Here is a 15,480-nt window from a genome sequence, read left to right on the forward strand (position 1 = left end):
CCTGGCCCTGGCGATGAGGGCAGGGACCTGGTGTCGGCTCTGCTACAGGAGGCAGGTACACTGTGGGCTCAGAGTTGGGGGATCTGCGTAACAGCAGAGTCCTTTGCCAGCTCTGGGATGGCTAACCTGGACTGGAGTGCACAGTCCCTCCCTGGCTAGCAGCACCCATCTCCCTGGGTCCATGCGTCATACATGGAAACAAGGAAACGTGGTTAATACCGCACCACGGGAGGGTCTCTCCTCTGGCCTCCTCCCGCAGCCCCTAACGGCGATCGCCTTGCTTCCTGGCTAAGGCCAAGGGGGCGGTGTCTCCCCCTCCTCCCACCCAGGCATGGGTCTGAACCTGGCGCACAGCTGAGCACATCATCCTCTGAAATAATGTAGGGAGGGCAGTGTTGGTGGGGGCCGGGCCGCACATCTCCCCGTTATCCAGAGCATCTGCAGAGGCCAAGCTGCTCTGAGGATGCCGCTCAAATTGCAGACAAGCCCGAGGCCAGGATGCCAAGGCGTGCAGCTGTGGTGGTGACCTCAGAGAGCCTGCTGGCCGGGAAGGCAAGAGAGACGCCAGCTGATATGTTCACCCCTCAGAGAAGACGTCATTCTAGACCCTTCCACAGACAACCGTGGCCTGGAAATCCTAAAGGTATGAACTGGGGCGTCGCCCTCTTTCTGACACCCTTCCCGCTGTGAGGTGGATGTGTGGGTGATGGACGGCAGGGCCCACTCGCCCACTCAGGACCTCCTGAGCAAGGAGACCCGGATGCCCTCCAGGTCCTGTCCACGCCGCCCGTGATAATGACAGGTTGCTTTTCAGTTGTCCAAAAAAACAAATTTTTTCGCAAATCCCAGTCTCAGCAGGCTCTCTCTCAAGTGGCCTAGTTAGTGAGTCCTTCCTGTTTATGGAATGAAAACCCCCATTCATGGATGGAACGCCTCTTTGCCGTCTGTGATTTCTGGGTGTGGCAGTTGTGGTCCCAGCCTTGGGAGAGTGCAGACCTGGGGCCCCCACACGTGGCTGCCCTGTTCCAGTAAAGTCCAGGCTGGCGTGAGGCTGCGGACCGTGTGTGCTTGTGGGTGCCCCTACCCTGGGAGGCTTGTCTCTGCCATCCGTCAGGGGCTCATTCTGAAGCAGAGGGGGACTCCCACATGCAGTCTGGTGTCTGCAGGTGATAGTGCTGGTGAGCTGGCCCCTCAGGAGCACGGCCTGCCCACCGTGGTGGCCCTGCCTGAGACACAGCAGGACCAGCTGCCCCCCAGCCCACCTGAGTGATGCGACCCTCCCATCAACCTGCACGCCACCAGGCAGAGAGAACACCCACCCCACGCCTGTCTTCTGCCTCTTCGGTCACCAACCACAGGCCTGTGGCCATGAAGCAGGCTGCCCTGTGCTGCAGGGAAGGCAGGAGAGAAGAACTGAAGTCCCAGCCCCTCGCTGACTCCATGGGGAAGAAGCAGGGCCAAGATCAGAACACAGTTTGGGGACACAAGTTTGTCTACACGTGGGCAGGAGTTCTCCAGACTCCCTGTCCACAGAAGGTCCAAAGGCATGAAAAACGCTAGAATCGTCCTGCGCCCAAGAAGCAGCAGGAAAGTCTCTGGAAGACCCTGAGGTTGCCACTTGTCTGGCCACTTCTCTACAGGCTGACCTCTTCCTCATGGCCATGAGGGGACAGACAGGGACCCGCAGCACGCTGGGCAGCTGGCAGCCCCCACCCTCCACCCGGCGGCGGCCTCAGCTCCTGGGGAATCATGGCCGGTCTCTTCCCGGAGAGGCCTCGGCTGGCCAAGGGACCATGCCTTATCTGCACATCCCAGTGTGGGCGCACACGCCAGCCTTGAGCAGCCTGGACCAGAGGGCGCTCACTGTGTAACGTTCTCCAGAGGAGTGTTGATGGAGTTAAAATTGGATTTCTGCTCTGATTGATTATCTAATGTGATAGAAAAATATACAGTCTGGGAGCAAATTTAGATTTCAGTGAAAAATTAAACTGTTGATACCAAGTTGCCCACTGAAGCATTAAATGCATTCTCTATGTAATTATATCAGCAGATCGCAGTGGCGATAAGGCTGTCACTCCAGCTGCCTCTCCAGAGGTGCTCAGGACAGCAGCCGCAGATGGCCGGCACCACCGCCCAAGGCTTCCGGAAGACAGGGGCCCTAATTGATTTCATTGGCGTCTTTTCCATGGAAAGCCTGCTGTCTTTCTCTGGGCTTGGGAGAAGAGACCAGCAAATACCCTTCCTCAGAACCTCTGGAATCAAGTGGCTCTGACATCGACGGGTGGAAATGAAGAAAGAACCAACGCGATAGGAACCAACGCGATAGGGTGGTGGTGATGATGATGATGGTGGTGATGATGATGGTGATGATAGTATGGCAGGTGCCCAGAGGCATTTGGTGTGTGCTGAGTGACCTGCAAAGCCAGGAGAGAAAGCCCTCCGTAACTGACAGAGCCCAGGGCAACCCCCCCACAGAGACTCAGAGCCTTAAATTCTTACCATCAGCAGCCTGGAGGCTCCTCGATTTGTCATTTCAGTCATTAGCGGTACAGTAATTAGGTTTTGGGGGTTTTTTCCCAGGCCTGGAATGTAGGATCGATAGCAGAGATGAGTTAACATAATTGGATTCTGGATGGGTCTTTTCCTTCTCCCTTCGTCATCTCTAAGTGGGAGGCTCCCTGTGCCTCCCCCTCTGCCTCCCACGCTTGCCCTCCCCAGCCACTCTAACCTGGAGCACCTAGCCCCACCTTCCCTCATCACCTCCTCCGGGGCATCACGCCTATTGCACAGACTGGGTTGGGTTCCGTGTGCTCCTTTGTAAAACTGTGAATACATGGAGAGATGAATATAAAAAATCACAAGGTATGGCTGGGGATGGGTGAAGACATGAGGGAAGGCGGCTGCCTCAGCCATTCTCAGAATCCCACCTCTGGTTTGAGTTGGAAGGTGGTCCCTTCGTGATGCCGCTCCGGCCACAGCTGGGACATAACACCTGGCCACTCCCTGCAGTGATTGGAGTCACTTCTTGCTCCAACCACACAATGACTTCTGCTGCCTCTAGCACTACCTGAATGGGCTTTGACATGAAAAGTATTAGGGAGGATTAGAAGAAATAACACACGCCACAGCCGTCTGTGTGCCTCACACATGCACACACATGCTCTCACCATCTGGGAGGGCACCTTTTCATGCCAACCAACTCCAAGGAGTGATTAGAACATTTTAATATTGCTGGAAACACACTTGGAGCCCTGGGGTTCACATCTGGAAGGAGCCCTGTTTCTCAGGGGACACAACAGGGAATGTGCTGGATTTTCCTGGAAAGGTGAGAGGCAATTAACTATGAGAAGGCAGGTCCTTCTCTTACATCTGTTATTAATCCTCTGCTATTGTTTGCTCAACAAATCGCTCTGATTGGGGGTCACGGGGAGTTCAGAATTGCTAGGCGGCTCTCAGAAGTGTGGCTGCCTCCTTCTGACAACTTTCCCCAGGAGAAACTCCTGAGTCTGTAGGAACCCAGGGCTCACGTGGACTTGGTGCCTTTGGACTTACTCACCTTTGTGAGCAAAATGACAGAATGGGTAAAGCTCACTGGATTCTAGCCTAGCACCAGAAAGGAGCATGGAGTCAGGGAGAAGCAGCCAATACGATGCCTGACTCCTGGTCTCCCCACTGGCCCATGGCTGGACTGGGGCTGAAGCCTGAGACCCTTGACCACAGCCTGGTGTTTTCCCAGGACCCTGATTCTGCTCAATGGGTTTAGCCAAAGTGTGCCTCAGTCACTGTATTAGGGTTCTTCAGGGAAACTGAACCAGTAGGATGTACATACAGAAGGAGACCTTTTTTTTTTTTATAATGATTTGGCTTATACAATTGTGAAGGCTTAGCAGGCTCACCACATGCTGTCCACAAGCTGAAGACCCAGGGAAGCCCTGGTGTAACTCAGGGTGAGACTGAAAGCTTGAGAACCAGGGGAGCTGGTGGCGTGAGTTCTAGTCTGAGGGCAGGAAAAGACTGATGTCCGAGATCAAGCAGTCAGGCAGGGGAGCAAAACCTCTCCTCCTGTGCTTTGTATTCTATTCAGGCCCCCAAAGTATTAGGCGATGCCTGCCCACGCTGGGGACAGCCGTTGCTTTACTAAGTCCATCCAATCAAACGTTAATATCATCAGAAACCCCCTCACAGGCACATCCAGAAATGATGTTTCGCCAGTCATCTGAGCACTCCAGGGCCCAGTCAAGTTGACACATAAAATTAATGGTCACTGCTACCTAGTTGCCAAACAATAATGATGATGTTGTTGGTGTTGACGGTGATGGTGATGATGGTGGTGGTGATAGTGATAAAGGTGATGGTGATAGGAATGATGATGGTGATTATAGTGATAGTGATGGTGATGATGGTGCTGCTGATGGTAATGATGATGGTGGTAGTGATAGTGATCATGGTGATGGTGATAATGGTAATGATGGTGATGATGATGGTGATCATGGTGATGATGGTAAGGATGATGATGATGATAATGGTGATGGTAATGGTAAATGTGGTGATGATGGTGGTGGTGATAGTGATCATGGTGATGGTAATGATGACAGTGGTGGTGATGATGATGATAGTGATGATGATGGAGATCATGCTGATAGTGATCATGGTGATGACAGTGGTGATGATAATGATGATGGTGACGATAATGGTGATCACAGTGTTGATGGTGATAATGTGATGGTAATGATGGTGATGATAATGGTAATCTGGTGATGATGGTGGTGATTATGGTAGGGATGGTGATGATAATGGTGATGGTGATGGTGAGCATGGTGATGGTGGTGTTAGTAATCACGGTGATGGTAATGATGATGGTGATAATGGTGATGGTAATGATGGTGATGATAATGGTAATCTGGTGATGATGATGGTGATTATGGGAGGGATGGTAATGATAATGGTGATGGTGATGGTGAGCATGGTCGTGATAGTGATGGTGTTAGTAATCACAGTGATGGTAGTGATGGTGATGGTGATGGTGATGATGATGATGGTGATGATGATGGAGATCATGGTGATGATGATGGTGATGATAGTATGGCAGTAATAGTACTGAGTCAGCCTTTAATAGCCATAGACAGCTCAACCTTCATCAAGTCCTTCTTACACCACATCCAGTCCCTCCCCGTAGCATGCCCCAGGTGGACACATTCTCCCACCTAAGAACACAAGGCACAAACTGGGCCCTCTTCCACTCAGCAGCTCTTCTGAGGTTCACAGTGGTGATCTTCACCCACCTGAAGTTCCCCTGGTCCCCATATCCCCGTGTCCCACTGTCCCCACTAGCCCTGGGTGACCTGGTCCTGCCACTACATTGGTTGCCCTCCTTAGAGCAAGCTTCACTCCAAGCTCCTTCTCACATTCATTCATTCATTCATTCAGTCGGTCAGAGGAGATCTGGGAGAACAGGAGAGGTCCCTGGTCAGGTGTGGGCAAGCCAGGAGCACGTGGCCTCCCTGGCCCAGATGTGACAGTCCCATCCTGGCAAGACCACTGTGGAGTGACCATGTGGCATGGGTAATGGTTTGGACTTTGAGGCCAGCCTTCCCTCAAGGCTCCCCTAGAGCTGAACAGCAGCAGAGCCATGACATCCCCATGTCGTGGGGCTGGCTGGCTGCTTAGAACCCTCTGCAGACCCCCAAAAGGTAACAGCTTGCAGAGTTTGAGGCCTCAATGCTCTTCCCCTCTGAATAGAAAGGGATTCATGTTGAAATCTACCCACAAACACACACCTTCCATATGCTCAGGGACTCTGCTGAGGAAGCCCAATGCCTGTAAGGCTGACCTGATGCTCCAGCAGGTCCAGGGCTGTTCGCCCAGCACTGGCAGTAGGTAACTATTTGCCTGCCCTGCTTTACCATAAGGAACCCCCACCCCTGAGCCCGCCAAGCCTCCCAGAAATCATGTCAGAAACGCCGTCTCAGGAGCTACCACACACCTATAAAGCTGGAATGAACAGATTTCCCATTCTGTTTCCTAGGAGAGCCCACATTTTATAGGAGACCCATGGTGTTAGCCCCCCCCAATAAAATGTCCTCCATGGCTCCCCAGGAAGACGTGTCTACAATTCTCAGTAAGATAAACAGACTGACAATAGCAGGTGGTGGAGACAGTGAACATTCCCAAGGTCTCCGATTTTACTGGCAGAAGTATAAACTGGAACAAAGCCTTGGGAAACTCTTAAGCATCATTCCTCAAAGGTGAGCATCACCTGCCACATGACTACAAATTGCATTTCTAGGTTTCACCAAAGAAGACTCTTGAATGTGGACTAGGGGATGCACACAAGAACCTTCCCCTGTTCTTTTCTTTTTCTTTTTTCTTTCTTTCCTCTTCTTCTTCCTCTTTTTTTTTTTTTTTTTTTTTTTTGAGATGGAGTCTCACTCTGTCACCCAGGCTGGAGTACAGTGGCATGATCTTGGCTCACGGCACTTCTGCCTCCCAGGTTCCAGCAATTCTTCTGCCTCATCCTCCGTAGTAGCTAACAGGCACACACCACCACGCCCAGCTGATTTTTGTATTATTAGCAGAGACGGTATTTCGCCATGTTGGCCAGGTTGGTCTTGAACCCCCAACCTCAAGTGATCCACCTGCCTCGGCCTCCCAAAGTGTTGGGATTACAGGCGTCAATCACTGCTCCCAGCCGCCTGTTCTTCATAGTAGCAAAAACAGGATCAACCACTCAGGCACCTGCAAACATTCTCTAAAAAGGACCAGACTGAAAATATTTCTGGTTTTGCAGGTCGTGTTGGGTCTGTCATAACCTCTCAGCTCTGCTCTGCAATGCACAAGCAGCCAGAGATAAAGCAAGACTGTGCCCCAACACAACTGTGTTTACAAAGACAGGAGGCAGCCAGGTTTGTCTCCCAAGCTGTCACGTGTCGGCCTGTGACATACAGAACACAACGGTCAAAACAAATGAAAAACAGCAATGTAATGAATGTTAGCATTCAAAATTTAGTGAACAAGTATAATTGCTCACTACATGTTACTCTTTTATAAAGTTTAAAACTGCCAGAATCCAATAATATAACACATGAATGCCTATTTAGAAAGACACATAAATGGAATAAAAGTACATGCAAGGGAAGAATGAACACTGCACTCAGGCAGAGGTTGCCCTTGGAGGAATGCAGACATCTGGGGGTGGGTTAGACAGGACCATGTTCTTAGACAGCTGTCATGATCAAGATTCCAGCAGTGATATAGGGAAGTGTGTTTTTGGGCTCTTCTTAGATTATTGCAGAATGATGAATCCTGTTCTTTGTACTTGAGATGCACCAAAAAGAGAAAGAAAGGCAGGAAAGAAGAAAAGAGGGAAGGAGGGAGGGAGGGAGGAAGGAAGGAAAGAAGGAAGGAAGGGAGGTGGGAGGAGTGAAGGAGAGAAGAGGGAGACAGGGAAGAAAGAAAAAAGCAAAATAAGAGAGCAAGAGAGAAAGAGAGGGAGAAAGAATGAAGAAAAGAAGGGAGAAGGGAAGGAAGCAGGGAGGGATGGAAGGAAGGAAGGAAGGAAGGAAGGAAGGAAGGAAGGAAGGAAGGAAGGAAGGAAGGAAGGAAGGAAGGGAGGGAGGGAAGGAAGGAAAAACTCCAGGTAAAATAATATAACAGGACAAAGACTGGCTGGAGCAGGCACAGGACTGCCCTCAACAGCAGGCAGTGTGAGGGTGGCCTCTGCTTATCAGGTTTTCGGCAGACCTGTTTTGCTGTGAATTCCTCTTTGATCTCTCACTCAGCACAAGAACAAGAGACAGAAGCTAAAGGCCCACAGCCCCAGGGAGGTGGCCTGCAAGCAGGAGTGCTGAGCACAGTCCTCCTGACGGCCACCTGCCCAGGAACAAAACTCCCAGGGCTCTGAGCTAAAGGGCTCTCGCCTGTCACTGTCTGAATGGGCTGCGCAGCTGAAAAGAGCCTGTTTCTTCCTCATTAGGATGCGTTTTTATCAGCTAAGTGCTTTTCAAGGGCTTAAAATGCCCTGAGACTCTTCAAAGGCTGTGGGAGGGGAGCCCATTTTGCCTTTCTTATTTATCAGCTGTCGGGGTATCAGGGGGCAGGAGAGTGGCAGCTCACAGATCGCTCAGAGCGTCATTTCACTCGGTGGCTCCAGCCTCATCTCCCCACCACAGTTCCACTCACAAGAAAGAGACTTAACGCAAATGCATTTCTTGAGCCTGTGTGTTGAGTCAAAAACCAGCCATGAATGATAATGATAGTATGTCCTCAGATTAGGAAAACACTTTAGGCTTTTCCCAGCCTTGCCACGAACAGTTTCTTCTTAATCCTGACCACAGTCGGGGCAGGGAGAGACAGCACCGTGCCAGGACTGGGTCATGTGGACAGTGGGAGCAATGACAAAATTCCCAGGAATTCTGGGCTGATTGCTCACAGAATTACATTAAATCACATAAGCTTGCAATGAAATAAATTAGACTAAAAACAAGGGTAATGGAGTCTATGCAGAACTTCTAAAACTCATCATCAACAAAAGCCAAACAACCCAATAACAAAACGGCCGAGAACTTGAACAGACATTTCTCCGAAGCAGCCCTACCGATAGAGGGTGGGTAAATGCAGGTGGGCAACACACAACCACGTTTCCGCCGATGGACAGCAGCGGTCCCGTAAAATCAGAATACTGTGTTTTCACTGCACCGTTTCCACGTTTAGGTAACAAATCCTTACCCTTGTGTCTGAACTGCCTGCAGCCTTCTTTACAGTCCCACGCTGCACAGGTGTGTAGCCTGGGAGCACCAGGCGGTGCCACATTGCCTAGGTATGGAGTAGGCCATGCCACGCAGATTTGTGTAAGCCCAGACAAGGACTGTGATGTTCAGACAAGGACAAAATCCCCCGAGGACGCATTCGTCAGAATGTGTCCCTTTCGTTAAGTGACACATGACTGTACACGAAAAGATGTTCGACGTCAGCAGTCGCTATGCAAATCACAATCTCGAAGAAACACGGCTGCGCGCCTGCCGGGATGATGCTCATCAGCAAAACGGACGGTTGCGTGTGTGGGTGAGGACGGGGAGACATTGGAGCCCTCACGCTTCGCTGGTGAAGATGGAGAACGGCAGCTTCTGCAGAAGACGGGTAATTTCTCCGAAAGTTAAAGAGTCACCTGTTGACCTGGCCCCTCCCACTCCTTCCTTGGCACACATCCAGAAGAATCGAGCCCAGGGATTCAAAAAGGTATCTTCGTGTTCACAGCAGTATTCGCCACAATAGCCAAAAGGCGGAGACAGCCTGAGAGTCCACCAGTGGGTGAACAGATAAACAGCATGTGGTTTGCACACAACGTGGAATTATTCAGGCACAAGACAGGAGGTGACAGGAGGGATAAACCTTTTTCATTCTACACGTGGAGCAAAAAGGCCCAACACGAAAGGGCAGCTGTGGCATGTTTCCACCTGCATGAGGCTCACAGGAAGGAGAGGCCAATTCACAGAGGCAGGACGGAGAGTGGTGGGTGTGGGTGTGCTGCAGGGAGGCTGTGGAGAGTGGGTGCTTAATGGGGAAAGAGCTCCAGTTTGAGAAGACAGTAAAGTTGTGGAGATGGAAGATGGCCACGGTTGGACAACATGAGGAATAGCCGGGCGTGGTGGCTCATGCCTGTCATCCCAGCACTTTGGGAGGCCGAGGCAGGCAGATCACCTGAAGTCAGGAGTTCGAGACCAGCCTGGTCAACATGGCAAAACCCCATCTCTACTAAAAATACAAAAATTAGCCAGGCGTGGCAGCACATGCCTGTAATCCCAGCTACTCAGGAGGGTGAGGCAGGAGAATCGCTTGAACCCAGGTGGCGGAGGTTGCAGTGAGCCAAGATCATGCCATTGCACTCCAGCCTGGGCTTTTTTTGAGACTCAGTCTCAAAAACAAAACAAAACAAAACAAAGCAAAAACAACTCCAAAAACACATTAAGATTGTATTGAATACCACCGAATTATAACTTAAATGACAACATTTGCATTATATATTATTGTATATTTTATTATACATAGTATGACTTTTAAAATTAATATATATATGGACTATATATCCCATATAATGTATTGTACATAATTATACCAAAAAGTTACTATGTTTGCTTTTCTGTAATCTGCTGTTTTTCTCTTCCTCATATAGCATGAATGGATTTCTACATTCAATATTTTTTGATATTATGTAATACATTGAATGTGATATATATATATATACACACACACACATGCATTTTGTATACCCACAAAGCTAGATAGAAAATATACGGTACACACACACACATACACATATACACATATGAGTTTAAATCCAGTCATCCCATCTCACCAGCTCCTGCCTTTGCGGTGCATCTTACCATGACCTGTGTCCGTGGGGTTGTTCACGTCTGTGAGGTCCTGTATATCTGTTGTATCCGGACTCCATCCTCCAGCAACCACTGACCGCACAGGCCTGCACAGACAGGCCAGAGCTGGACTCAGGGACGCAACCTCCTCAGAACTCCAGTGCACCTGCCTCCTCCTTCCAGGAATATATGTTTTATAGAAATGTTGAAAAATCAGCCCAGGTCACCCAGAGGGCAGGGAGGTTCCTGCCCAGACCCCCAGGCTGTGGAGGCCTCTGGGATTTCCACGTAGTAACCGTCTATGCTTCAGAGCCAGCGCCATTTTTATGGAGGCTCTGGACTCACGCAGGACTCACTGTGAACGGCACGATACTGAGTGATGAGTGTCTCGCTGAACTTGACTCACACTTGTGTGCGGAGCCACACACAGTTGTTCCTGTTGAGCCACACACAGCTGACCTGTGCAGATGGCATGTTCGCACGGTCCATCCTCATCCACAGAACTTTGCACTTTCATTTCAAAGAAATAGGTGGTGTCCTAATTGAAGGAAACATATGTATTCCAGGAAAGCCTGAAAGTGCAGAATTGTACACGAAACACACATTACTCAGCAGTAATTCCGCAGTCTTTCTTAACAACTGGCACATATTCTTAGAGGCTTCTTTCCATAACAATATATCATGTCTCCCTAAAATTAGAATTGTGTTTTCTATCTTGTTTACAACCAGGTTTTATGAAATTTTCCTCTTTTCAAAAAATAATATATATATATCTTACGGGAAACACAGAAAAGCTAAAGAAAAAAAACTAAATAAAAATGATTCTAAGGATTATTTGGGAGAATTTATGTGGACAGATATTTTGGAGAAAAAGTGAGTAACAAAGCAAGACTGAAGATCCTTGGTAATTAAAGTCCAGGGTCCTGGAATGGATTGGGAAGAGAGGCTTTTAGAAGGTGCTTAGAAGCTCTGAAACCATCAAAACCCTAACATAAAAGGAGAACAGAAACAAATACAGAAATCTACCCATAACTCACACAGGCTGCCACAGGAGCTTTCTACTCCAGGAGAAAAAGGAATTCAATACGTTGTCTTGAGCTAATTGGTAAATGATTTAGATCATCAACTCACAGTTTACCTCAATGCAAACTTCCTCTGGATTAAAAAGAAAGGCCCAGAAGTCCTAGAAGTATGTGTAGGCAAAAATTTCTAGAATCTTGGGGGCAGTGGAGAAGACTATTATAATAAACAGAACAAATAAATAGAAAAAAATAAAAATACACATACAAAAAACAGACACATTTGGCCAAATAATAATAATAATGATAATAATAATAATGCGATTTCAGCATTCATCAAGAGGACCACCTGTTATTCATTACCTTATCAGTGTCCCAGTGAACATGTTTTTAGATCTTGAGACATTTCTGTTACAACAGAAAGCTTTATCTGGTCCCAGTGGAATAGTCTTCACAAGACTGAGGTATATTTGGCAGTAGTAAAATGTTCTTAATGCAGCTGAATCTGATTTTCCATTACTTCATGTGAAATGTTCACGTCTGAGTTCGCAAACGAGGTGATCTGTTTCTTCTCAATTATGCTAATTTTATTCTCCTTGTCTGAATTTGGAATCATGGTTGTGTTGAGTTCATGAAAGCAAGTGGAAACTTTTTTGTTTGTTTGTTTTTGAGACGGAGTCTCACTCTGTCGCCCAGGCTGGAATACAGTGGCACGATCTCGGCTCACTGCAACCTCCACCTCCACCTCCTGGGTTCAAGCAATTCTCTTGCCTCAGCCTCTCAAGTAGCTGGGATTGCAGGCACCTGCCACCATGCCTGGCTAATTTTTGGGGGTTTTTTTTAGTAGAAATGGGGTTTTGCCATGTTTGCCAGGCTGGTCTCGAACTCCTGACCTCAGGTGATCCACTCGCCTCGGCCTCCCAAAGTGCTGGGATTACAGGTGTGAGCCTCCACGCCTGGCCAGTAAGTGGAAATTCTCTGTGCCTATCCATTCTTCTGATCACTATGTATAAAACAAGCTTGTTTAACCCGCAGCCTGTGGGCTGCATGTGGCCCAGGATGGCTTTGAATATAGCTCAATGCAAATGTGTAAACTTCCTTAAAACATGATGAGAATTTTTTGAGAATTTTTATTTAGCTCATCAGCTATTGCTAGTGTTAGTGTATTTTACATGTGGCCCAAGACTATTCTTCTTCCAATGTGACCCAGGGAAGTCAAAAGGTTGGACACCCCTGATGTGTATGCTCTTAAACAAGTACATGAAAATAATTCACAGCTTAATTTTTTGTAAAGACTCAATAGGGTCCTCGTGCTTTTAAGGGAAAAATGCCATGATTGCGTCCTCCATGTCCTCCTTGTGGTCACAGCATCTAATCTGGGGTGATTTTCCATCCATCCTTGCATGTGTGCTGGAACTCACCGGCATGCAAAGAGAAAGAAAGAGAAAGGAGAAGGAAGGAAATAAAGAGACAGGAGACACCGAAGAAACTAGCTGTTTCATGGGAGACCCCACTGTAATCTTGGATGTGGGGAGTTTTCCTTCATTGCTTTAAAATTTCTGTGCTATTCTCCTTGCCCAGTTCCCAGATTTTGCCTGAAAGAGACTTGGATTTGCAAGAAATTCTTTTACGTACTTTTTTCTCAAAAAACGAATTTATTCTAATTGCTTTAGAAATTAAGGTTTATTTTCATTTTCCAATTTCCTATGTTGGCTGTTTAGCTTTTTTTTTTTTTTTTCCTTTCTGTTACATGAGAAAAGTAATTAACCTCTAGGTACAGCTTTGGCCACATCTGCTGGAGTTGCATCATGCTATTCATTTTCATTTTGTCCACATCTGCTATAACTGGTTATACACTGTTCATTTTAATTATTAAAAATCATTATTATTATAGGAGTGTTTCCTTCTAACCCTAGCTCCAGTGTGTGATCGAAATTTTATTGTATCTTGGTGAATGTTGTTTGTGTGGTTTTTGTTTCTTGAATTAGCTGAAGTTTTCTTGGTGATTTTTTTAAAAACATTTTTCAACAGTGGGGAAAAAAATGCATGAATTCATTCCTTTAACGAATATTTACCAAGCATTTACTGTGCACTTGCGGAAAAGTCCTCGTAAGTACCAAGCTTGATGCCATCTACTGCTTCTTTCCCTGCTTCCCCTCAGGGCAGCTTTGACAAAGACTGGGGATGTTCGGACTGTCCCAGCCAGGAGGATGCTGTCTTACCCAGTGGGTGGAGGCCAGGGGTGCTTCCAAAGAGACACCGCCACAAGTAGTTATTCCAGGCAGAGCCATGGGTGCTGCAGTTGACAAGTCCGGCCTCCACACAAGGAATCCTGCAGCCCTGGAGAGCCTCACCCCGTGTTGTCCATAGAATCTCACATCGACTGTTAGTCAAAAGAATCTTAGCACCTTCCCTCACCGTGTCCATAAGTATTTTTAATGGAAGTCGAGGCTTTCTGTGGGATTGAAAAGAGTTGCCCAGTGTGTTGATTGCAGCACCAAAAATGAATGCTGGTGTCTTCCAACTGGTGAACTCTTCATTACCCAGCCCTAGTGATTTTGTTTCATACAAGATAATCCGCCTGTTTCATGAATGTGCGAGTTACAACTGCCCATCTCTATGTTTAAACTGGGCCATTTGCTTAATGTTATCTTTTCTAAACTCTACTCCAAAAAGGATTTTTTAAAAAAAATCTGTCAGCATCAGTATTTCTCAGTGGGATGGGTGTGGTTGGAGCATTTATATTTTGGGCATAACTGCCGTATTTCACACTCCTGCTGACAGCTGCTCTTATGTTTTCATGGCTTTTGACTTTCTTCTTTTGTTTTCTCCATTTTATACATGAAAGTTTTATTTTAATCTACTGCAATGATTTTGATTATTTACACTCAATTTATAATTTCTATTTGGGGCCACCTTTATGGTTCTGAAATCTGCAGGTAATGTTTCCATTTGTAAATTCACAAATAAGATGGTATTTATAGTAACATTCCTAGGTAAGTTAAGGAATTTTGAGTTTTGTATTACCCACACCCCTCTCTCATTATTAACTATACCTGGGATTGATTTATTTAGTATTAAGGTTTCCTTTCTTAAAATTTTTGTTTGCATTAAACTGTCCAAGCACACAGCACAGCTGTTGACTCTTATGTCTCATAGATGTACACTGTGCTTTATGATCAGACATCGCATTCTGTGGTGGTTTACTTGGGACAGAGGAAGTGTCTTGGCCTGGGAGCCACAGCCCTCTGCACAGAGTTCGCCCTGTCTGCACTCCTCCTGGGCGTTATCATCACAGACAAATAAACCCAACAGCAGAAAAGTTACAAATGAACACAGAAAAATATCAGCAAGGCTTCCCCGGGTTCTTTCCTCCACCTTCCGCTTCCCTGGTCCTGTGTCTCAGTGCTGGTCACATTGCAAGATGCAGGTTCGCATTCCAGCTTCCTCCCCAGGGGCTCTGCCCACCCCTCTCTAAGAGCAAATCCCTCCCCAGGGGCTCTGCACACCCCCGCCAAGAGCAGCTCCCTCCCCAGGGGCTCTGCACACCCCTCCCTGAGAGCAGCTCCCTCCCCAGGGGCTCTGCACACCCCTCTCTAAGAGGAGATCCCTCCCCAGGGACTCTGAAACTCCCCCCCCGAGAGCAGCTCCCTCCCCAGGGGCCCTGCACACCCCTCTCTAAGAAGAGATCCCTCCCCAGGGGCTCTGCACACCCCTCTCTAAGAGCACCCTTTTCAGGTACTCTGGAAGGAGAAGCGTCCAGAGCCCAGAGTTTTCCCCCAGATTTCTTGGTAGTGCTTCCTCGCTAGAGCTCTTCCTGTTGGGCTGGGGAATCAGGTCTGGCTGCATTTTATTATTTCCAGGAGGGATTCCCCCTCCACAGCTGGCTTGGATATGTTAATCTCCAATACTAACACCCAGGATGATTCCGGAGGCCATCTCTGCAGGGTGAGTGGTGTAGTATCCAGCCTGGGAACTTCTATCCCAAGTGTGCTCCCTCGGGACACCAAGTTTACCCAGAGGTGCCCAACCTGGTGAGAAAGGAGACAGCATGGGGCCAAGACACCCTTGTTTCCAGCTCTTCCTCTTCAGGC

Source organism: Macaca mulatta, chromosome 10, assembly GCF_049350105.2.
Source record: "Macaca mulatta isolate MMU2019108-1 chromosome 10, T2T-MMU8v2.0, whole genome shotgun sequence".
Lineage (NCBI taxonomy): Eukaryota > Metazoa > Chordata > Mammalia > Primates > Cercopithecidae > Macaca > Macaca mulatta.